Source organism: Schistocerca cancellata, chromosome 8 (assembly GCF_023864275.1).
Source record: "Schistocerca cancellata isolate TAMUIC-IGC-003103 chromosome 8, iqSchCanc2.1, whole genome shotgun sequence".
In the NCBI taxonomy this organism is placed as follows: domain Eukaryota; kingdom Metazoa; phylum Arthropoda; class Insecta; order Orthoptera; family Acrididae; genus Schistocerca; species Schistocerca cancellata.
Window position 1 is genome coordinate 367148338 of NC_064633.1, and position 25692 is coordinate 367174029.

Genomic DNA, 25692 nt, shown 5'->3' on the forward strand with positions numbered 1-25692 from the left:
CGTAATCCTTACTCATTGCGTTCCAGAGGGCACTACGCTAACAGGTGCATCCTACGAAAATGTTTTGAAGAGCAAATTCCTTCCTGCACTGCAACAAAAACGTCCGGGAAGTGCTGCGCATGTGCTGTTTCACCAAGACAACGCACCCGCACATCGAGCTAACGTTACGCAACAGTTTCTTCGTGATATCAACTTTGAAGTGATTCCTCATGCTCCCTACTCACCTGACCTGGCTCCTAGTGACTTTTGGCTTTTTCCAACAATGAAAGACACTCTCCGTGGCCGCACATTCACCAGCCGTGCTGCTATTCCCTCAGCGATTTTCCTGTGGTTAAAACAGACTCCTAAAGAAGCCTTCGCCGCTGCCATGGAATCATGGTGTCAGCATTGTGAAAAATGTGTACGTCTGCAGGGCGATTACGTCGAGAAGTAACGCCAACTTCATCGATTTCGGGTGAGTAGTTAATTAGAAAATAAAAAATCGGAGGACTTAGAACTTGAATGCACCTCGTAGTAACGTCCCACGTACAACATTAACCTATAATCGCAAAGTGCGTTACTTCTCAGTGTGGCACGCAAATCGGCTGACCGCCACTTCCTCACTAGCAGGTAGGACAAGAGGAACTCCCGGAAAACGGCCGCCCGCAACCGCCACAACTGTAGACGCCGCGCACGATAGCGGGTGGAATTTGTATCCTCGAAAATGATAAGCACTCTGTTCAAGTGACACCAATGATCACAGAAAAATTTAATTACTACCGAAAGAATACAAAATCTTATCGAAAGCTCTCTTCAACATAAATTTGTTGAATCCTGCCGGCCGCGGTGACCGTGCGGTTCTGGCACTGCAGTCCGGAACCGCGGGACTGCTACGGTCGCAGGTTCGAATCCTGCCTCGGGCATGGGTGTGTGTGCTGTCCTTAGGTTAGTTAGGTTTAAGTAGTTCTAAGTTCTAGGGGACTTATGACCTAAGATGTTGAGTCCCATAGTGCTCAGAGCCATTTGAACCAAATTTGTTGAATCCTCAGTTAGATAAACGAATAGAAAAATATGAAGCTTGATTTAGAGTAATAGATCCTATTCCGAGAAAACTACAAATAAACAAGCATATGAAAATATCAAATAAAATTATAGTGCTAATCCTTGTCGACTTCTTAAAAACATATATGATTCAGCAGAAAGAGTTCCTCTTCAAAACCATAACGGAATTTGCAGTAGACAGGAAAAGTCAGGAACTAAGTAAACATAGTCCTACAGAAAACCTATCTAAAGTTAAATGTCGTGGAACAACTTCTAATCCCTTCCGAAGTGTATCAGGAGTCAGACAAGGAGACGGTTTATCATCGTTATTATTCAAAAATGTGCTGGAAAAAATTATAAGAGAAAGAAATATAGGGGAAGGGAAACAAAAAGTTAGTAACTATATAAATTGGGTAGGTCAAAATAAGCAATAAACTGTTTGGCCTTTGGAGACGATCTCGTAATAACAGAGGGAATCTCGGAGAATGTAGAGAAAAGACGAGACTACTGAAGAAATTGACGAGGAAGCAAATTTACAAATATCGTTTGAAAAGACGGAATACATGAACAACGAAAGTAACTCACCAAGAATTTTAAAAATCAAATAGGGCAACATGAAGCAAAAAGGCAACTTTAAATATCTGGGTGTAAATATATACCTAGAAAGTGAAAAAGCAAGACGGAAGAAATGAGAAAAGCGTACGTGACAATGAGAACTCTGTAAGGTGAACATATTTTCTAAAGATGTTAAATTAAGTCCTCATAATACAGTTGTAAATTCAGGAGTCCACTATAGGTCGAAAATTCTACTCTTATCCGGATGCAAGAGGGCATTAGAAGATATGGAAAAGAATAATTCTGGGAAAAAACATCAGGTTCATTCAAGAACGAATACGGTAATTTGGTTGTTAAAAAAATAAAGAAACATACTCATTCTGTCTTAAGAAAACACTTGAGGTTAGGAAAAGATGTATTAGACTCTATGAACATCTGCAGAGGTTTAAGGAAGACAGACGAACAAAGAAGATCTACACATTCTTTCAAATAAGGGAAACAAACAAAGAAAATTGGTGGGGAGGCAAGATAAAAAAGATCTGAACAAAGGCAGGTGGACAACGAAGACAAATTCATACTAGAAGTCAAGAAATTCAAAATTTTTAAGAAGCTAAAATAAAGAGCTAAATAGATGGTGTCGAATGGTTAGATTAGAGGAAAAGAACTCAGTGTGAGAAAATGAAAGGATTATGAAAGAAGATGACGGAAAAGAGAAATATATTTTTATCTTTATGTGGTCCTTCACTATTTACAATATTTTTCCATTGCTGGAGTAACTTTTCGATTCCACGACTGTAGAAATCACGTGGCTTCGAGGTGATGAGCTAATAAAGCCATTTTTGAGCGCATTTTCATTCGCAAAGTAAGTTCCTTCAACGTTGTTCGATACAGGGCGCAAAACATGAAAATGTGGGGGTGCAGTATCAGATGAATAAGGTGGGTGCGGAATGACGTCTCAAGTAAGCACCTGTGAAGTACTTTTGTCTGTCCAGCAGAATGCGGGCTGACGTTATCGTGGACTAGCATCACTTTCCTCAGTCTTCCTGGTCGTTGTTCTTGGCCGTCTGCTAGATGTCTCAGTTGTTGACAACAAATGTTTGCAGTGATTATTACACATCGCGAAAGAATCTCACAGTAGAACACACCGTCGGTGTGCCACCATATGCGTAACATTTTCTCCTGTGGATGCGCTCAGTTCTTTGTACGGGGAGTTTCTGCTGTGTTGGAGCCCAACCGTTCCTTTCTTTTCGTTATGTCAGTGTAAAGACACCATTTGTCGTCACCAGTAACGATACAGGATGGGAATGGTAGGCGTTGTTCACGATCAAATTGATGACGAACAAGCAGAGATGCACATGTGGCCACTTAGAGACTTTGTGACTTTGGCTTAGAGCATGCGGGCACATACACACTACTTTTGAAACTTCCCCACTGAATGCAAAAATCACTGCGACGGTGGAGTCGTCATGGTTCATCATACTTCGCAGTGCACGAGTACACTGACGTGGATCATTGAAAATTAATGCATTTAAACGATCTTCATCTGATCCCGAAGATCTTCCTGAACGTGGAGAGTCACTAGTGTCAAAACGATCCCCTGTAAAGCGAGAGAACCATTTTCTTGCCGTGCACTATCCAATGGCATTATCCCTATAAATGGTGCAAGTGTTTCTTGCTGTCTCCGCTGCTTTTACCCTTTCTGAAGAATATTACAACTCCCTCATTGGCATTGTAGCGAGAAAGAAGTGCTTCTCTGGGTGGTATCACTAACCTGGTGTCTTGCTGTTTCGGGAAGTCCCTCGTAGCACAGAAGTAGCGCTCGGTCGCCAGGTTCCATGTAACTGGTGATCTTGCTGAATTGGAGTGTTTAGGGATGCCAGTTGTTACTTGTCAACAACGTTTGTACTATACTTCTTTTAATGCAGAAATTGCTTTGGCACACACGTTACAGAATCAGCATTTGCAATATGGCGGCTCTGGACTACGCCATTATAATCGACCCTTTACACACATTAATCCCGTTTTCTGACTTTACATAATGGTAGACCCTGCCCACGACACGTGGCGTTCTTATAACTAATAACTTCACTTTACATCTTTAACATCAGAAATATGCACTGGCGACCGTTCTTTTAGAGCCGCCCTGGTTACTCGACCGTGCATTTTGCGTGGCTCCTCGCTACTAACTCACCCTGTCTTCCCGAAGGACAAGAGAGACCCCTCCCTTTCTCACTCAGCCAATAAGGACACTTCTCTCGTTTCATATATACAGGGTGAGTCACCTAACGTTACCGCTGGATATATTTCGTAAACCACATCAAATACTGACGAACCGATTCCACAGACCGAACGTGGGGAGAGGGGCTAGTGTAATTGTTTAATACAAACCATACAAAAATGCACGGAAGTATGTTTTTTTAACACAAACCTACGGTTTTTTAAATGGATCCCCGTTAGTTTTGTTAGCACATCTGAACATATAAACAAATACGTAATCAGTGCCGTTTGTTGCATTGTAAAATGTTAATTACATCTGGAGATATTGTAAACTAAAGTTGACGCTTGAGTATCACTCCTCCGCTGTTCGATCGTGTGTATCAGAGAGCACCGAATTACGTAGGGATCCAAAGGGAACGGTGATGGACCTTAGGTACCGAAGAGACTGGAACAGCACATTACGTCCACATGCTAACACCTTTTTATTGGTCTTTTTCACTGACGCACCTGTACATTACCATGACGTGGAGGACGCATAAATTGGCCAGCCCGTTCTCCTGATCTTACACCTCTGGACTTCTCTCTATGGGGTACGTTAAAGGAGGATGTGTACCGTGATGTGCCTACAACCCCAGAGGATATAAAACAACGTATTGTGGCAGCCTGCGGCGACATTACACCAGATGTACTGCGGCGTGTACGACATTCATTACGCCAGAGATTGCAATTGTGTGCAGCAAATGATGGCCACCACATTGAACATCTATTGGCCTGACATGTCGAGACACACTCTATTCCACTCCGTAATTGAAAACGGAAACCACGTGTGTACGTGTACCTCACCCCTCATGGTAATGTACATGTGCGTCAGTGAAAAAGACCAATAAAAATGTGTTAGCATGTGGACGTAATGTGCTGTTCCAGTCTCTTCTGTGCCCAAGGTCCGTAACCGTTCCCTTTGGATCCTTACGTAATTCGGTACTCTCCGATACACACGATCGAACAGCGGAGGAGTGGTACTCAAGCGTCAACTTTAGGTTACAATATCTCCGGATGTAATTAACAGCCGGCCGCGGTGATCGTGCGGTTCTAGGCGCTCCAGTCCGGAGCCACGCTGCTGCTACGGTCGCAGGTTCGAATCCTGCCTCGCGCATGGATGTGTGTGATGTCCTTAGGTTAGTTGGGTTTAATTGGTTCTAAGTTCTAGGGGACTGATGACCACAGCAGTTGAGTTCCATAGTGCTCAGAGCCATTTGAACCATATTTTGTAATTAACATTTTACAATGCAACAAACGGCACTGCTTACGTATTTGTTTATATGTTCAGACGTGCTAACAAAACTAACTGAGTTCCATTTAAAAAAACGTAGGTTTGTGTTAAAAACACTCTTCCCTGCGTTTTTGTATGATTTGTATTAACCTATTACACTAGCCCCTCTCCTCACGTTCGGTCTGTGGAATCGATTCGTCAGTATTTGATATGGTTTACGAAATATATCCAGCGGTAACGTTAGGTGACTCACCCTGTAAATCGAAACCTTCAGCCAACTGACGTTCAGGTCGCTGGTCGCTGTTGCTAGGCGGATCTGACGTCACCTTTGCAGACATTGTGACGGAAGCTTGTCTCGGAAAACTGTCTCAGACTGTAAACTCCTACTCCCAAATAGTCGGATCTTGTCCCTACTAACGTTGCACCAACATTGCCTTCCATAATCTCATCACTGATGCTCCTTGCTGACGCTTAATTGTTAAATGTACATGTAACCTCTCTGCTACTGAGCATTCCCGATCGCATAAATGTGCGTAATACTTGGCTTAAACAAGTGAAGGGAGTGCGTATATGCATTACAATATGTGGTAAATGTTGCGAATTCTCCACTTAGCATCCCATTTTCTACCGTCCACAGCTCCACTTACTATCTCCATATGAGAAAATTACAATTTGTAAGCTGAATACCAGCAGCGAGCTAAAAATAGAAAATGACAATCGGTAAATAGACTCACAGCAACCGGAATACCAACATGCAAAACGCTACCAGCTTACCCGCCAACCTAGAAATGTGACCAGAGGTATGCAGTAAAAGTGTGAAGTTTAGTAACAGCGCTCGTGTGGAGTGGTCGCTGACGAGGCAGGGGTGTGGAGTGGAGTGGGGGCGCACTAGGTGCGTCGGCCGCTCTGAAGGCAGGCAGGCAGCAGCTGCGCCTGACCGCCGCCGTAATTAGCCAGCCTCTGCCTCCGCCTCTGCCTCTGCCGCCTCCGCTGCCGCAGCCGCCCCGGCGCCGGCTCACCCCACGCCGCCGCCTCCCGCCCGGCCGTTAGCGGCAGTGCTAACGCGCCGACACTGCCTCTCGTAATGGCCGGCAGCCGTCAGCCGTCATCGCTGGTCCACTGTGCGCCTCTCTCGCATCGAAGACCTGGCCATTCAGGACAATAGTTGGCTACTTCATTACCTGTCCTTGGCTCTTGTGGACCTAGGCATATTACAGGCAAAATGATTTACTTGTGACTATGACTGCATGAGAGCTATTTACAGATTATTAGATAGCACACAGGCTGAAATGTAATGGAAGTATTTGTACATTGAAGTGTAAAAAGTCATGGGATAGAGGTATGCACATACACAGCGGCCCTATTCTGTATCGTTCATACCGATGGGTGTAGTAGGTTTGTCTCGGTAGTAACGCCTTTTTCGGTTCTTTACCGAAATATCCTATTCAGTAAGCCTCTGAGACCTGTTACCGAATGGCCCTCCCACAGATTTTACGACTGTTGTACCGAGAGGTTTTGGATTTCGGTGTGGCCCTGTCGATCGGTGAGCTGTGGATTATGCACACCTATAACTTTTTATTTTAAACATATTTAGCGGTTTTAATTTGGATTTAGTGATTGTGTTACTAAAAAAGAAATGGTTCTGAGCACTATGGGACTTAACTGCTGAGGTCATCAGTCCCCTAGAACTTAGAACTAATTAAACCTAACTAACCTAAGGACATCACACACATCCATGCCCGAGGCAGGATTCGAACCTGCGACCATAACGGTCGTGCGGTTCCAGACTGTAGCGCCTAGAACCGCTCGGCCATCTCAGCCGGCATTGTGTTACTAAAGAATCACCAGACGACGCATCTGGTTGGAAAGAGAGTTCATAATAGACTATTTTTCTTTGTTAGAAGTATGGATGGGTTAAGTTGTTACTGTGAAAGATTACAAAAACAAAAAAAAAAGTTTTCGGTCAATATTCTCTCAAAATACGTGTTATTTTTATGCAAGTTAGAGTTTAATGATCATTAAATATCGAGACATTGGCTCTGCTTACGTATATTAGTATATTATATGAGTGAGAACTGACGTTACTATTCACTTTGTGTACTTTTTCCCACAAATGGTTTTAGTTTGTAACTATGGAAACGTGTTTAACACTTTCAAGTACCAATGGAAAGCAATCATGTGAAGCCAATATTGGAAACATTCCAAACTATTACGCATTTATGACTTACGCAGCACCGTTTGGCAACGAAGTCATCCTATTTTCCTCTGCGCTATAGTACAAGAATTGTGCGCTATGTTTCCGTTGTTTGGTGTGGGCAAGTGGTTAGCGACCGGAAGTGCGACATCAAAGGACACGGCTTCTCTCGCACGCATCGATGGAAAAAAATTTTTTTCCTCTTCATATATACAACAAGTTCTGAGACATTGTTACTCGGGTAAGTTAAGATTTTTCTGCAATATTCGTTATTATTTACATGTAAGAGCGCACTTCCTCAGTAATTATTTCGTGATTTCTGTGAGTTTAAAAAACGAAATATGAAATTGCTGTGAGTGAAACAATCGACAGTGACCCTTATATTTTTTCTTTACAGAAATAATTCACCATTTTTTCTGAATATGTAGCGATTTACGAGTATGCGCTTAGACAGGAATCTAAGAGCACAATTTAAATTATTGGGAATGTAACTAGCAGCAGACATCTTCATAATCTTGCTTGTCACAAGTATTTATCTGCGAGGAAATCCTCAACAACAGCCGTAATATTTTTAGACTGTAGCGCCTTATACGAAACATTTTCATTCATGAGATGCATGTTATTAACTTCGACGAACTGCAGGATCTCTCGAAAATGCGTTTCTTCAATTTTGTTTTTAAGACCCAAATCGTTGACGTATCATATAGGGAAGTAGGCTACTTAATCATTTGAAGCTGTAGGAGCGAGTTATAACCACATTCTGTTTACCTTCTTATTTTTTGAAACTCTCAGAATCAATTTTTCGAGTGTTTTTATAGATGTATTAGTACAATGTGGCACTACACACTATTCCTAACTCATTTTCCGAAACGTAAAATCCAAAACACGATGTCGGTGTGAATTAGAATAAAATGACATAATGTGGCATTTACGACAATCTGCAGAATACGCTATCGTTATTATGCATGCATGGAAACATGCGATCAGGGAAACTGTAAAAATTTCTATGCATTTCAGCTCAGAACCATGGACATGGATATACTGCGCCTGATACTGTTGAGGAAGAGGCAAGAGCGATAAAGGTGGGCACGTCATCTCGATGGAATGCGGCGTCATGCTTTATGCCAGTAACGTTGTGGCAACGTAAACACAATTTTCGGTACTTCGAAGAATAGCGCGCCTGTGTCGTCTGCTAGCCATTTTGTGTTCGTGCAGTGCGCATGCGCGGATCTGAGGCCGCTTGCTTTTGGTTGGCTTGCGCGATGCAAACCGACAACAGCACTTCGGTTCTATAAACCCGAACGGTATCGCTTCCGAAACGCATACTGAATAATGCAGGGGCTCTAATTCGAGACCGTTCGGTGCTCTAGAGTACCAAAACGAACGGCACAATGTCGGAAAGATACAGAATAGGCAGCCTGATGGCGGTAGTATCGCGTACACAAGGTATAAAAGGGCAGTGCATTGACGGAGCTGTCATTTGTACTCAGGTGATTCATGTGAATAAGTTTCTGACGCTATAAAGGCCTCACAACGGGAATTAACAGACTTTGAACGAGGAGTGGTAGTTGGAGCCAGACGCATGGGACATTCCGTTTCGTAAATCGTTAGCGAATTGATCATTTCAAGACCCACAGCAGCAGGACTGTGTCGACAATACAAAGTATTAGGAATTACCTCTCACCACGGACATCGCAACAACGACCGCGCAGCGGCGTTTTGGTAGAGTTACCAGCGCTAATAGACAAGCAACAGTACGTGTAACAATCGCTGAATTCAATGTTGGGCGTACGAGAATGTATCTGAGAGGACAGTTCTGCGAAATTTGGCGTTGATAGACTATGTCAGCAGACGACAGACGCGAGTGCCTTTGCTAACAGCGTGACATCGCCTGCAGTGCTTCTCTTGGGCTCGTGACCATATCAGATGGACCCTCTAACTGGAAAACCGCTGTCTGATCAGATGAGTCCCAATTTCAGTTGGTGGGAGCTGACAGAAGGGTTGTAGTGTGGCGTAAACCCAATATACCGAAGTTGTCAACATGGCACTGTGCAAACTGCTTGTGGCTCCACACTGGTGTCATCTGTGTTCACGTGGAATGGATTAGGTTCTCTGGATCAATTCTGCAGATCATTTGAATAAAACAAACTTTCTTGTCACTGAGAAGCTTATGGAAACGAGTAAGCATGGTTTTAGAAGGCGTCTCTCGGACGAAACTCTGCTTGCCCCTTCTCACATGATATATTGCGAACTATGGATGAATGGCAACAGGCAGAATCCCTATTTTCGGAAATCATTTGACACGGTTTCGGGCTGCAGGTTGTTAAGGAAGGTACGAGCATATGGAATAAGTTCATAGATATGTGAGTGGCTCGAAGATTTCTTAAGTAATAGAACTAAGTAAGTTGTCCTCGACGGCGAGTGTTCATTAGAGACAAAGGTACCGTCAGGTGTGCCCCAGCGAAGTGTGATAGGACCGCTACTGTTCTCTATGTATATAAATGATTTGGTGGACAGGGTGAGCAGCAATCTGCGGTTGTCTGCTGATGATGCAGTGGTGTACCATAAAGTGACGAAGTTGAGTGACTAAGACGACTTAGACAAAATTTGCAATTGATGTAATGAATGGCAGCTAGCCCTAAATGTGGAAAAATATAAGTTAATGCAGATGAGTAGGAATATCAAACATGTAATGTTTGGATACAGTATTACCAGTGTGGTGCTTGACAAAGTCAAGTCGTTTAAAAATTGGGAGCAACGTTGCAAAGCGATACGAGATGGAACGGAAATATGAGAAAGGCGGTAGAGAAGGCGAATGGTCGACTTCGGTTTATTGGAAGAACTTTAGGAAAGAGTCGTCACCTGTAAAGGATACCGAATATAGGACACTGGTGTGACCTATTCTCGAGTACTGCTCGATTGTTTGGGACTGTATTAGGTCGGATTGAAAGAAGACATCGAAGTAGTTCAGAGGCGAGCTGCTAGGTTTGTTACCAGTAGGTTTGAACAATACGTAAGTGTTACGGAGATACTTCGGGAACTCCACTGGGAATCCCAGGAGGGCAGGCGTCGATCTTTCCGAGAAACACTGTCGAGAAAATTTAGAGAACCGGCATGAACCGACATGTGAAACTGACTGCCAAATGATTCCTCAGTCGCCAACGTACATTGCGCATAAGTACCAAGAAGATAAGATACGAGAAATTAGGGCTCATATGGAGGCATATAGACAGTCGTTTTTCTATCACTCTATTTGAAAGTGTAACAGCAAAGAAAATGACTAGGAGTGCTCATGGTACCCTCCGCCACGCTGCGTATGGTGGCTTGTATCGATGTAAATGTAGATGTTGATCTAGACCATTTACCGGAAATGATTATGTTAGGGTGCTGGGTCATTGGTGCCATTCATGGGTTTTATATCCCATAGCAATTATGGAATTTTTATGGATGCCAATGTGCCATGTCATCGGGCCACAATTGTTCCCGTTTTTCGTAAACAACATTCTGAACAGTTCGAGCCAAAGATTTGGCCACCCAGATCACCTGACCTGAATCTCATCGAACAATTTTGGAACTTAGTCGAAGAGATCAGTTCGGTGCACAATACCCTGCGCCGGTAACCCATTTCCAGTTATGGACGGCTACTGAGGCAACATGGCACAATATATCTGTAGGGGACTTCCTACGTCTTGTTGAGTCCATTTCACGGCGAGTTTCGGGACCACGCCAGGCAAATGGAGGTCCGCCACGATATTAAGATGTATCCCACGACTTCTATCACCTCAGTGCACTGAATATTTCTTTGTAACATGTAATTTCTGGTCACACCTTGAGTCTTGTCCTTCTGACTGTTGAGGGTGCCAAAGCCTGTTTCCTGTTTCTAGGCTAAGGGGCTTCTGTCGAACGTCGATAGCGTGAGCTGCTCTTTCTATATTATTTCTAAGTGGGTTGTGGTGGGGGTGGTGGGGGGATAGTGAGCTGATTTACGGTTGGTAATTTTTTCATTGTGGCAAGTGGTTTGCAGCTACTGACGGAAATAACTATTGAAATGCACTGGCAGCATTTTGTAGAGGGTTGCTGTTGGTATGATCACGAATTGCCAAATGAAATTACCTATACACTGCTCCTGACTCCGACTGGCTGAAACTTCTGTATCCAAAACTGTTTTGGCCCATCATTTGGAGCTCGAAAAATTGAGGCCAGTTGTTAGTAAATTGAGAACTTTAGGAATCGATTTTTTGGTCCTTTGGGTCAGAGGTGATGTTAAGTGTTGTGCTAACCTTGACACAACTTTGCCGTATGTTGCCATATTCACACTGCCCGCAGTTTCGTGGCTGTCTCGTGTGGTATAACTGGCAGGTCGAAGAATTAAACTGATCAATTAATTAGTACCATCCCCAACCTCGTCACCCGTCCCCACCCCAGTTCCACCTCGGGATGAGGTCATATACTTCGATCAGGTGGCATATGGGTCACTGTTCCCTCTCCCTCTCCGTCTCTTCGCCTCTCCCACATCCCCTACAGTCATAAATTTCGAATTTTCGTGGGAATTTTGAATTTTGGCCGGAATTTTTAATTTGTGGGATCTTCTTTGCTCCTGAGCTTTTCTGATGTCCCACCCCATCCCCCACGCGAAAATTGGCAGGAAATTAAGAATGACAGTGCCCTTTTTTGGACTCGAACCCTGGTCCTTCTGGATAGATAGCCCAAGTGCAGTCTACAACATGTGGAAGCAGTTAGTGTACTTTATTTATTTTGGTTAGGAAACTAAAACCAACATCAATCCTAATTACATAATTAACCACTTATTCTGACTCTAATTTAAAACTATATGCATAGCACTACACGAGGACTGCCTAAAATCGCAATACAGCTAAAAAATTGATGAGACCATAAAACGAGTATTATCCTAATGGGGAAAAATTAGAGAATGCGACTCAAAACTAGTGGCAGATGCAATCCATCGCTACCCTTTACTTGCAAACTGGCAGGAGAAAAAGACTAGAGTGGGAGGTACTGTCTTCTTCTCTTTCCTTTTTTTGGTGGGAATTATGTTCACCTGAAGAGATGATGGTGTTGGACAGAGAGGACTTAAGAAGTGTATTACTTGTCAGCCTACAGCGCTTTCTGATGTCAGAATTCGCTAGATGCCGGAACCTGCAGCTCTGGTAATCGAAGCCAAAACAGGCTGCTGCACAGATGCAAAATGGTTCACTGCCCTAATTAAACGTTGGAACTGTTGTGAAAAATACAGCGCTTATATTAAACAGTTCATAATGCAAGCTATGTACTGGGGAAAATCGTCATCCCAAAAGACTGCAGAAGGCGGTAGTTGAACATGCATCCTCCTCAATATATGATTATAAACTGCTGAGATTAGAGGCCATCTTACTTCCCCTCATCCCTCCCTCTCCCTCCCAGCTTCCCTCCATCCATCTACAGGGAGACAAAGGCTTTTCCTAATGGTGAACTGGTACTGTGAGCAGCGCATTTATGTGCGGCTTAACACCCATCCAACAGCAGCACACAGCCAAAATGGATGTGACAACCCTTCACCAACACAAAAGGAAAATGTAGTGGCACCATCCTACCCCACATGCCACCCTCTGGTTGGGGCACCAGGGCTACTCCACACACACACACACACACACACACACACACACACACATCACCATAGCCACACCACCCCCACAAATGACTGGCATGCTGAATGTGAAACACTGCACGGTAACAATTGTATTTAATGTCAATGCATCTCTAATAGTCGAGTTTCTATTAAAAAGGAAAACACATTGCGACATTGATAAATGTCATTTTTCCACGAAAATAGGTGCAGTCCATTTTCTTTTAGTTTTATGAACAAAGTCAGTATAGATTTTACGTTCGAGCGTAGGATACAATTCGCATCTAATTATTTTGCAACATCCAACAGTGTATGGACAACAAGAACAGATGATCAAAATGCAGATGCCAGGCAATACACTCCCTACACATGCTCACCCTGCTTAAAGTTGGGAAAAAAGTTTCCCACCAGTTTTCTGCGAAAACTACCGATCTCCACTAAATGCCCTCATTATCTTGAAAGCATAATGGAAGTAAGGAAAAAGCGAGAATTTAAACTCTGAACGAAAACATCCATGTTCAGCAATATCTATCAGCATGATACACAAATTACACAATCTGAAAGCGTCTCTGGAATTCAAATCAGTGTCTTTAAATAAATTGTCATGCCATTACGAATTACAAACGTTTAAGACATGTGAAATAACATTAGAGAATAAAATTGACAATAAGTCGTCAAAAGATTTTTGTTTTTACCTTCTCTTCCAAATGAGTCATAAACACAAAAGGCAGTTAGCTGAATGAAACATCTGCCTACCTATTGGTTAATGCGTAGCTTTACTGCAGTCGTGTAGGTAAACGGCGACATATCTAAAAAGGAATTCATGTAGAGGTATTTCAGGGCCATGAAGTAACTTGCTTGCAACACAGTCACAGAGAATTTGGCAACATTGTCGAGGAGACCCAAGCGGAGTTATCGGTTACAGTAATTGCAATGCGAGGAGAGTCGCTATCAGTATAGCTTAATAATGCATTGTCGGCGGCGTTGTCTTTGTCGGAGCGTATAATGTACTCTGTTCGTCGTAATAATAATAATTATTATTATTAATAATAATAATAACACTAATGTAAAATATTAAGCTCTTCTTTCCCCGACGTTTTCTGTTATTTCATTGACATTTCCTTCCTGCGGAGCATAAACCATACCATGAAGAGTAAAGTCAATAACAACAATGGCACGATCCATTGATTATACGCAAAAGTACAGCAATTTATCGGCACAACTGCAATTTAATGCCTGATTACTAATGTCTCTCATTTGTATTATTAAAAAACATATTTCACACTTATCAAGACTTTATTGTTTTGAACAGTTTTTATTCTAAGGGTGCACCAGCAATATCTGCCACGGGTGCCACTTAGCCAGATGAAAGTAACCAGGGTCCTAGACTACAATAAAAATACAGCAGTTTCAATAAGGCTGTGCCTGTTTATTTATTAATCATTCGTCAAATCGTGGTTATATTTTTGAGACACAAAGCACCAAATCATTTTCCAGTTGATATCTAGGAAGTGGCGAATGGCACTAATAATTTCAAAGCTTCCTTTGGCAGCTGTGGATACTCTTCTTACAAAGCTTCCTTTGGCAGCTGTGGATACTCTTCTTATCTCTTCATTCAGAAGACGCAAACCTTTTGCGAATTAAATTCCATTTTAAGCATCCTGTCAGCTGCTAAATCTATAAGTGTTTCTTTCATTGTCGTGCTCAGATCAGCCAGTTGTGCTGACATATCTATAAAAGGAATTAGTATCCATCTATGGCCATTGTCAGCTTCAGAGTTAAGCTCTGGAAAGTAACTTAACAGTTTCTCTTCCAAGTTATGCGAGCTCTGTATCATGTAAGGAATGTGAGAACTTAGTACCACCGATTGGCCCATTGCAATTTCCTCGACGATCGTCAGAATACAAGGGAATGACTCAAAATTATCTTTTGAAAAAATGATGACCACAAACTAAATTTTAGCGAGGAATCCTTTGATTTCATCCTTAGCTGTTATAATATTTTCTTCTTTCCCTTGGAGTATCTTGTTTAAAATATTTATTTGTTTAAAAACATCCGCGAGAAATGCTAATTTTAATAGCCGAACAGGGTCACAAAAGTAATTCGCATCTCCAGATTTGGAATCATATAAGAACGTTAACAATTCACCTTTTAGTTCCAGAGGTCAATACCTTTCCCTTGGAAAGCCACCAGAATTCTGTGTGACAAAGGAGATTTCGATGGAGCGAACCCACGTCTTCACAAATGATCCTAAACAGAAGAGTTTGCAACGCTTTACCTATAATAAACTTTACAACTTTGATCACCTCTTTAAGCACATCATTTAAATCAGAAGTTAAAATCTTGGCTGCCAGAGCTTGTTGAGAAAGGAAGCAGTGTGTCCACGAAAAATTGGAATTATTCATTTTAATTTCGTAATGAGCCCACTTTTACTGCCAGCCGTAGCTTTAGCACCATCACTACAAATTCCGATACATTTACTCCAATAAATATCGTAGTTGCGAGTGGTTTCTAAGAGCATGTCTTGCAAACACTGGTCAGTAATGTTAGCAGGGGCTGCTTTACAAAATAAAATGTCTTCTATGATACTTTCATCTGCTTCAAAGCGTACAAATACTTCAAATTAAGCAGAAGCTGAAACATCAGTAGATTCATCAAACTGCAAAGCAAAATGTGGGCTCTTCATTAATTTTTTGACTAAATGTTCTCGAATGTCACCGGCCACAATGTTTATTCTGCGTTCAATGGTATTATTAGAAAATGGTATACTTATGTTTGCCTCTTGCTTATCTAACATAATTTCAACCACATCCGGGGCTGCTGGCAAAATTAGATTATCTGCATCTGTATGCGGTTTCCCTACTTTAGCGACCCGGAATGCGACTCGGTAGCTAGCAAGTAACTCTTTGTCGTTTACATAGATACCTAAAACCACATGAAAAATATTGTTCAATGAGAAAAATGAATAAAAATCAAACATTAATACCATTTTAAACCAACAAATAACATAACTATTTTATTACCTGAATCATAGTGGTTTGCTGCTGCTTAAGTGTTTTCAGTTTCCTTTCGAAGAAATCCTACGATTTATCAGCTTCCTTGGAATGTTTAGTTGAGAGTTGACGCAGGACCTTTGATGGTCTCATACTCTCACATGACAATACTTCGCTGCAAATTACACATTGAGGTTTATTGTTCACGATAGGAAAACCGCCCTTCAGATAAATGTCGTCATAAAGTCTAGTTTTTTCGATTCTGATTCCCGTCCACTGCTACCACTTATACCAGACGTGGAGGTTGAAGCTTACGGTTCTCACTCCCTTACCTTTGCCGTGGCAAAGAATGTAATTGTATATCTGCCCGCAGAGCACTATGACCTCATTTGACAATGTACTTGATTTTTCGATCAGCACAGTATCAATAACAAAATTAAATACGTTGCCTTTGAAATAGCTAACATACTTTTATTATGGTTCTGGGGTTCGCCACAATGTTTTTATTTGGAAAGAGGTCGCGTATTCAAAAAGGTTGAAAAACACTGGTCTATGGAATGGCTTAAGTCTGATAAATGCAGTGATACTTCTCCTTAATACTCAAGGACTAACATTGCTTATGAGAAACAACCATAATTCGGTAATATCTATATTCGACTACATATGTGAGAACACAGTTATGGATTGGGATGCATATGTATTGCCTGCTTTAATGTGGCGCCTCTGTTTAATGCTTACATCGCCCTTGTTGAAGTCGTGTTACGAAAACCCACGTAGTTTTCGAGGGGAGTGGGGACGGTTAAAAGTGAATGCAGCCAGGGAATAATTTTTAAGCTTTTCTTGGTCTTGAGTATTCAGGTACCCCACCCCACCTCAATTACTCGCATTTCATGGAACGTTTTCTCTAATTTAATGTATTCTCACTCAATTTACGCTATTTTGCAAGTTTTTTCGCGATTTGCCGTATTTCCCTCAATTCTATGTACTTCACGTAAATTTGTTGTAATTATAACAGGTATTCGTCGACTTTTATCGATTTAATGACATTTTTTCACTTTTTTTGATATTTTTACCGTATGTGTATGGTCGTACAGCTGGCATACCCGTGTGTTGTTTGATTTTGTACGAGGATATTTGTGTGTCCCATACACCACTCTACTAACAAATCCTAGGAATTTCCCTCTTCTGGATGATCTACATGAATGGATGATAAGTGGAGTAACATTCGCCTCGTACCTACATGCGACTCAACAAGTGGTGCAGATTGGAAACTCATAGTCTGGAAACAAATCCGTCTACTGCTACAACATATCAGAGGGCTTGTCTGCAGAGTCATGTAGTAATGCATTCCAAGGAAACTCAAAGTCTGGCACAGTTCTACACATTCATTTGACTGCCACTATACCTCGTAGGGATCTGCAACAGTCAGCTGACACGTGTAAAGAATTGATTCCTGATACTGCTCTGTTATTTTTTTTTTTAAGTATATGCTCTAATTGCTTACCAGATGAGTTTCATCAAACTCTGATACGTCCCCACAAATGGTTCAAATGGCTCTGAGCGCTATGGGACTTACATCTGAGGTAATCAGTCCCCAAGAACTTAGCACTACTTAAACCCAACTAACCTAAGGACATTACACACATCCATGCCCGATACAGGATTCGAACCTGCGACTGTAGCAGTCGCCCGGTTCCGGACTGAAGCGCCTAGAACCGCTCGGCCATCGCGGCCGGCACGTCCCCACAGCCATGTCAGGACTTCTACAAACTGTAGATTTCGGGTAGTCTTTTATTATAGTAACACGTTATTCGTTGGTTGGCGGAATGTCAACAGCACGTAGCATCCTGTAGCGAGAGAGTTTCCGTCCCTTACCTACAGAGTGCGCACCCCTGACAACTCAATATATAGACGAACAGTTAGCAAGTTATTCATTCAAACCCTAACCATCCACCGCCGACAGCTCTACAGACATATGCACATAGAGACCAAGCATGCATATTACCAACCGCGAAACCTCGGTATAGTACTGTACTCAATTTCTCCCAGTCACTCACAATAAAACATATTCTACAGATGCAATGCATTTGCTCTGTTTTTTTGTATGTCTATGTCCATGCATGTGTTGTGGATGGCTCCAATAAACCTGATCCATTCCTCCCGCTGGTGAATATGCCACGCATTACATCCAGTATCGTGTCTAGAGGATGATCCGCAATGCAGTACATCTGGAATAGGGCTCGAAGATGGATCCACCTGCGAGAGGACTGGGAGAGATTTATGGCAGCCATCCAACACTCACAGAGACCTAGACATGCAGAAATTAGAGGAAATGCACTGAATTTGTAGAAAGTATAATTGTGAGTCGCTGTGTGCATTCGAGTATAGTGCTATACCGTCCGACTAAAGTGCTGTTCTGCACCAACCCCAAGAATAACACTCATAAAGTACTTTCTCCGTCCTTCCCAAAAGACTTCCAGCACACAAAATAGCGGAATTGTGATGATTATGTGCTGTCATTGTGGATCTTTAAGAACTTAAAAGGAGAGGTTTTAGGCGCAGAAGGATACGTTGGTTTTTTGTTATTACTGGAAAATATAGACTACATTGTTACGAAATATTGGTAGTATAATTTGCTTCGAAGATATTACGCTCTTCGGCAGAATGAATTTAAATGTGTTTACATCCCCTACAGAATCGTTAGGTTTTAACTATTTGCGGGCTGTAGCTCTGTAGAAAATAAAGCAAAAGCGCTTGAAATCGTGACCGCGACCGGTAATATGCATGCATAACGCATAGTCTCTATACGTGAGTTTGTGCAGAGCTGGCAGCGGCGGGCTTTTGTGACTCAAATGCGAAGTTTGCTAACTTTTCGTCTATAAATAGCGTTGCCGGGGTGTGCACGCTGTAGGTATGGGGAGGGGAAAGTCTCACATTTCAGGATGCTCAGTCCAGTCGACACAATGTCAACTACCAAATAACTTATTACTAGGATACAAAAAAATTCCCGAGATCCACAGTCTGTAGATGTCCTGACGTGGTTGTGAGGATGTAGCATACTTGTAAGGTGTAAAAAAAGTAGCTAAGCTCTGTGGTAAGCAATAAGAGCTAATAATTACGGGAAAAAAATATCAGAGCAGTAGCAGAGATCAACTCTGTACATATGTCAATTCACTGTTGCAGATCCCTACAAGGTAGAGTGGAAGTCAGATGAACGTGTAGAACTGTGCCAGACATTGAGATTCTGTTAAATGCATCGCTACATGAGTCTGCAGACAAGCTTTCTGATGTGTTATAACAGTACACGTATTTCTTTCCAGACCCAGCGTTTCCAATCTGAACCACTCGTCGTGTCTCATCTAGGTACTGGGAAACTGTTACTATACTTCCCATGATCTTCCTATCCAAAATGCATGCATGTAGATCATAGGGAAGAGGGGAAGACTATGCATTTTTTAGTAGGCTGGTGTACAGGACATGCAAATATCCTAGTTTAAAATAAACAGCGCATGGGTATGGCGGCAATATGACCATATGCATACGGAAAAAATATCAAAAGTATGAAAAGTGACATAAAATCGGTAAAAATCGAAGAAAATATGGTATAAGTGAGACAAGTAGATGGAAAACACATAAAATTTGGGGAAATACGACAAAATACGTAAAGTCGCGAAAAAGACTAGGAAAATTACGTAAATTGACAGAGAATATATAAAATTAGAGGAAAAGTACCATGAAATGCGGGGAATTGAGGTGGGTGCAAGAGATATGTTACCAGAACTGTGCTGATGCTACTGTAAACAGCAATAAAACTGTTACATCTCCTCTGACTACTATTCGTGGTGCTTACTCCCTCGTAAGAAGTTCCTTTTGTGCATATTCGCGTGGCAGGGCGTGCTGGTGCCTCAATGTATCAGCTAGCGGACATTTTCATGTCGGTTCTTCTATCACTCTATTTCCTAGAAAGACATAGCCGCATCCATCAAAACCGATACTACTACTACTACTACCACCACTAATGATAAAAATGACTAAAGCGGGAATTATGACTGAGGGTACATATGTTTCCTACTTAAAATGATATATGAAACCCATTTATTTCCTAAGAGACAGATTAACAGTCTCCTGACTTCATTCTAGTTGGTTTTTAAGCAGGTCATGAGGCGGATACACACGACGATGCCTTACCATGACACCATAAGAGTGTACATGGAAGTAGTTTTATCATTTTAAAGTTTATCACCGAAGTGATTGGGGTAGGAAATTTGCGTGGTGGTTATACGTCTGCTGTTGGACAAATTTACGATGCATTACAGTATTAAGGACGTTTCCTTCAGCACAACTAACACTTTGGAAACCATATGGCTTTAATAATATAGCATTTTTAGGTGCTGAACTGTGTAACCATAGGACTGTGTCTTTATATTCTACTATAATTTCTCTCATCCAGATACCTTCCTGATACTGACTCCAGGCAGTGATAAAGCCTCAGAAGTGATAGCACATTTACCGCCCAGAGTGGCCAATCGGTTCTAGGCGCTTCAGTCTGGACCCGCGAGACCGCGGCGGTCGCAGGTTCGAATCCTGCCTCGGGCACGGATGTGTGTGATGTCCTTAGGTTAGTTAGGTTTAAGTAGTTCTAAGTTATAGGGGACTGATGACCTCAGATGTTAAGTCCCATAGTGCTCAGAGCCATTTGAACCTCAGATTTTAAGTCCCAGAGTGCTCAGAGCCATTTTGATAGTACATTTGATTTACGTGACATGTCTCAAATTTCATCTGTATGGAGCTCCAACACGTGTAAATCACATGTTTCCTCTTTACCGTCTGTTAAATCACTGGAAAAACTGGTAGAAGCCGACCTCGGGGAAGATCAGTTTGCATTCCGTAGAAATATTGGAACACGTGAGGCAATACTGACACTGCGACTTATCTTAGAAGATAAATTAAGGAAAGGCAAACCTACTTTTCTAGCATTTGTAGACTTAGAGAAAGATTTTGACGATGTTGACTGGAATACTCTCTTTCAAATTCTGAAAGTGGCAGGGTTAAAATACAGGGGGCGAAAGGCTATTTACAAATTGTATAGAAACCAGATGGCAGTTATAAGAGTCGAGGGACATGAAAGGGAAGCAGTGGTTGGGAAGGTAGTGACACAGGGTTCTAGCCTCTCCCCGATGTTATTCAGTCTGTATATTGAGCAAGCAGTAAAGTAAACAAAAGAAAAATTCGGAGTATGTATTAAAATCCATGGAGAAGAAATAAAAACTTTGAGGTTAGCCGATGACATTGTAATTCTGTCAGAGAAAATAAAGGACTTGGAAGAGCAGTTGAACGGAATGGTCATTGCTTTGAAAGGAGGATATTAAGATGATCATCAACAAAAGCAAAACGAGGATAATGGAATGTAGTCGAATTAAGTCGGGTGATGCTGAGGGAATTAGGTTAGGAAATGAGACACTTAAAGTGGTAAAGGAGTTTTGCTTTTTAGGGAGCAAAAAAACTAATGATGGTCGAAGTAGAGAGGATACAAAATGTAGACTGGTAATGGTGAGGAAAGCGTTTCTGAAGAAGAGAAATTTGTTAACATCGAGCATAGATTTAAGTGTCAGGAAGTCGTTTCTGAAAGTATTTGTATGGAGTATAACCATGTATGGAAGTGAAACATGGACGATAAATTTTTTGGACAAGAGGAGAATAGAAGCTTTCGAAATGTGGTGCTACAGAAGAATGCTGAAGATTAGATGGGCCGATCACATAAATAATGAGGAGATATTGAATAGAATTGGGGAGTAGAGGAGTTTTTGGCATAACTTGACTGGAAGGAGGTATCGGTTGGTAGGACATGTCCTGAGGCATCAAGGGATCACCAATTCAGTATTGGAGGGCAGCGTGGAGAGTAAAAATCGTAGAGGGAGACCAAAAGATGAATACACGAAGCAGATTCAGAAGGATGTAGGTTGCAGTAGGTACTGGGAGATGAAGAAGCTTCCACAGAATAGAGCAGCATGGAGAGCTGCATCAAAGCAATCTCAGGGCTGAAGACCACATGAACAACAAAATATCACTGCAACGCTCTCATGTCTACTATACACTTATAATGGGTGCTACCCTCTTGGACACGCATGCATTTGGAGCGATCTTGTGCATTTGGATGGACGCGGGATGTAAGATTTATGTTACAGGGAGGATTAGTCAAGGACAGTGTGAGAGGTATCTGCCAATCTCTGACTTTATCCTACGAGTTGGAGAACAATCTGTGACGCCCATTCACACAGGGATAGATGGCGAGTCGTAATCGCAAATTCTGCAGTATGATGATGAGGTGGAAATATGTAGATAACCTAATTGCATCGGTATAGGACGCTGTCTGGTATATGTATACGGCGGAAAGGGCATACTGCATAGTCATCTCTCTGGATTCGCAATCTAGTACGAGTATATGATACCTGCAAAGTAGTGGAGGGGTGATTTAGCGATGATACAGATATTAGGGGACATTCTGTTGTGTCAATGGCAGGCTTTGAAATTACAGAACAACTGGTATACTGAGGGACGGATGAGAGGATTGAAGAGGATCTCCAATTTCGGTAGTTTTTGATTGTACGTAGAGGAGAACTCACTTTCAGTTGCCACCAATCTGCAATGTTCGGGGACGACGATTTTCTCCAGTATATGTATAGCATTATGACCCATTCATTACGAGTGCTCGTTTCCTCAAGACAATTTCGATGTGTAATTAGAACAGTGAAGCATTTTCCATCAGTTGCGGTAGCGTGTTTTGGCTTTGATTACCTGGGCCGCAGGGTGAGAGGTATGTAGTAAAGTCTGATGTGAAGTAAAAAAAAAAAAAAAATTGAAGATAGTACCTTCCTCTCCAGACTGTTTTTCCCACCTTCTTGTAGTTGAAAAGTAGACTCTGAGTGTGTCTGCCATTAGTTTCGAGTGCTATTGTGAAATGTTTACCCAGTAGGATAACACCAGTTGCATGGCATTATAAATTTTTGAGCTGTATTGCATTTTAGGCAATCCTACTGTACCTCTACGCATATAGTTGTGTAATTAGGGCCGATATCTATGATTAATTACGTAATTGTAACCGATCTTTGCTTCATCTTCCCAACCAAATTAAATAACGTATGCTAACCTAACCTTCCTCTCCTGCAGCTGGGCGGTTCCCATATGTTGAGGGGTGTACTCGTGCTTTCCGTCTAGTAGGACCAGGGCTCGAATCCTAGGAAGGGCACCTCCATTCCTAATTTCCCACCAATTCCCGGGTGGGATGTAGCACAGCCATGGGACAAAGATATTCCCATTTTTTTTAATTCCTGCCAGAAGTCGAAATTCCCGCCAGCAGGGTAAGTGACGGTGTGGAGAAGGGGGGGGGGGGGGGAAGGGAAGGGCGGGGGTGGAGCCACGTGCCAACGGAGGAAAACACTTGACTTCATCGGGGGTTAGGACTGAAGTTGAAGGTGTTTGGGGGTTGGGGGTGGAGTTAGAGGCAATTGATTTATAAATTTAGTTAATTTGAATATTAATTTGATTTTAATTTGGTATCAAAATTCTGCTGATATCCCCACTCACCTACTACTGATGTTATGGTATTGCTACGTCATATCGCTGACATATCATAGCTCTAGGATATGTAGGATCTCTTTTGATCTTTCCTTGAGGTCAGCGTTAATGAATGGAATTTTCATGAAAATGTCTTTCCGTGGACAAATGTGGTTGCTCGTCCAAACCGCTGGGGTTACCGTGGATCGCTGCCTAATGAAATGGCTGTCCTTAATTGGCGGTAGATGACGAATTGAATTTAAGACGAATTTCGTGAACACGAAGGCAGTCCACTTGGCCTTCTTCACAAAGTAAGGATCATAGATTCCTACATTTCCAGTGAAATGTGTTTTGTCGCACAAATATTCAGGCTCACCGCAGAATTTATGGAATTATCCTGTCGTTTTACATATTAGTAACAAGGCTCCGTCCCCTTGGAGGGTTAGGGCTTCTCAGCATCTAAGAAAATGATTTAATATTGTTTATACGGCATAACGTTTTAAGATGTACTCGACTTACTCATTCCGTTACATCTCGCTTATATACGTGTCTGCTGCGGGCTGATCTGACTCCCTCTGCAGATGCTGGCCGGATCAAATCTAAATTGCAGCACATACGTGAATTTTGTATTACAATAAATTTTCTGGGAGCCGACATTTTGTCAGTGATCTTTGCTTTCCCGTTGTGGAGTACAATGAACCCGCTCACCGATTAAAAAGGCCGCGTCATTGGTAATTGATAGACTATAAAACAGGTGGATTTCTTCTATTATCGATGGAAGTAGAATCATCGTGGTATAGGGACATTCACAGTCTGATGCGGACCTACGAACGCCGCCTTCGCACTGGTCTTTCGACTGGTGTTGCGACATGCCAACAACGTACTACATTACCATACAAGGCACTGCATTCGCCCACAAATGGTTTTCCTTAGCAGATCAGCTGAAGCTGCTTTATCGGTACAACTTCTTCTCTGTCGGGAATTTTCCGTTTTCCCTCGGACGAAGGCAAATTCGATCTTACGAGTCCTCAAACACGCTACCGACTGTGTAGTCGGGCCAACATACGGTGAACGCGTTTTGGAAATGGCAGAGGCTCCCATGTTATCGTTCTTTATTTGCAAATATGTAGGAACTTGCCTTTAATCGTCAAGTCATTGGATATTTTCTGTTTTTTCTACCCTTGTTTGGGAGCCTTCTCTGATTGCGTTCTCCCTCAACATAAAGTTTGTTTCCTAGGGGTTTTCACATATATGTCTACCAAGTTTGTTTGAAAAACTGAAAAATAATCAAAAAACTGACCAGTACCATGTGAGAGACCAGCACAGTCATAAAAGATAAGAAATATAAAAGGAAAGGTTAATTGGTAACGTGGCCTATTTGTGCATAAACACAGTCATTACTCTAGGTTTTAATCTCCCCAGAGACCTAACCATTTTGTCAGCTTTTCAGTAAAAAAAAGGAAAAAAGCGTAATGATAATGTAACCGCTGTCTGAAACGATGACTGTGGATTTCGAGTTTATTAGAGGGTTAGTGTTTTGTGTCTGCATTTTTTCTCTTCTTTAAACTTCCAGAATAAATTTCAGCAATGAAATCTTAAGAAAATCTCTGAAATGTAAGTTTATTCATGATCTTCATCTAGTACACTTTAGATCTGAAGGTGAAAACTTCTCAAATTTCTAAATTACACACTTAATAATGGCAGCCTGTTTCTGCTTCAGACAAAGAACTCAGAATTTCTGTGAATGCATATTTTGTGTATGTACTAAGTGGCACTGAACAATGCACATAGAACAATTAATTTCCTTTGTAATAAACTGAGATCTTTTAGTGGAAGCAATAAACAGTATTTCCTGACAGTCGCGATACCCTAAAACCCCAGTGTGTGGATGGAACATAAATTATGTTCTTGACATATTCGCATTGTGTTACACTATTATTATTCTCAGTTTAGTCCAAACTCTGTGACTGAAAAATTTTGCTGAAATATTTAACGACAGATAAACGAACTCGTTAGATTTCACTCCTCAAAGTGATCGGCATATACTAAACTAGTCAAAACTCTTGGAGGCTATTGTAAGGCTGCTGGGAACATCGTTCTATTTCCTCGTACTGTTGCTCATCAGCTATTGTTATGTGAAAAAATGTGGCTCGCATTAATAATAAATAAGGGAACGGCAAATAGTTGTCGAGACTAGCAGTCCCACAGTTGGAATCGTCACGGAAGTACTTGACCAAGTCATCAAGAAATCGAAAAATGCCAACGC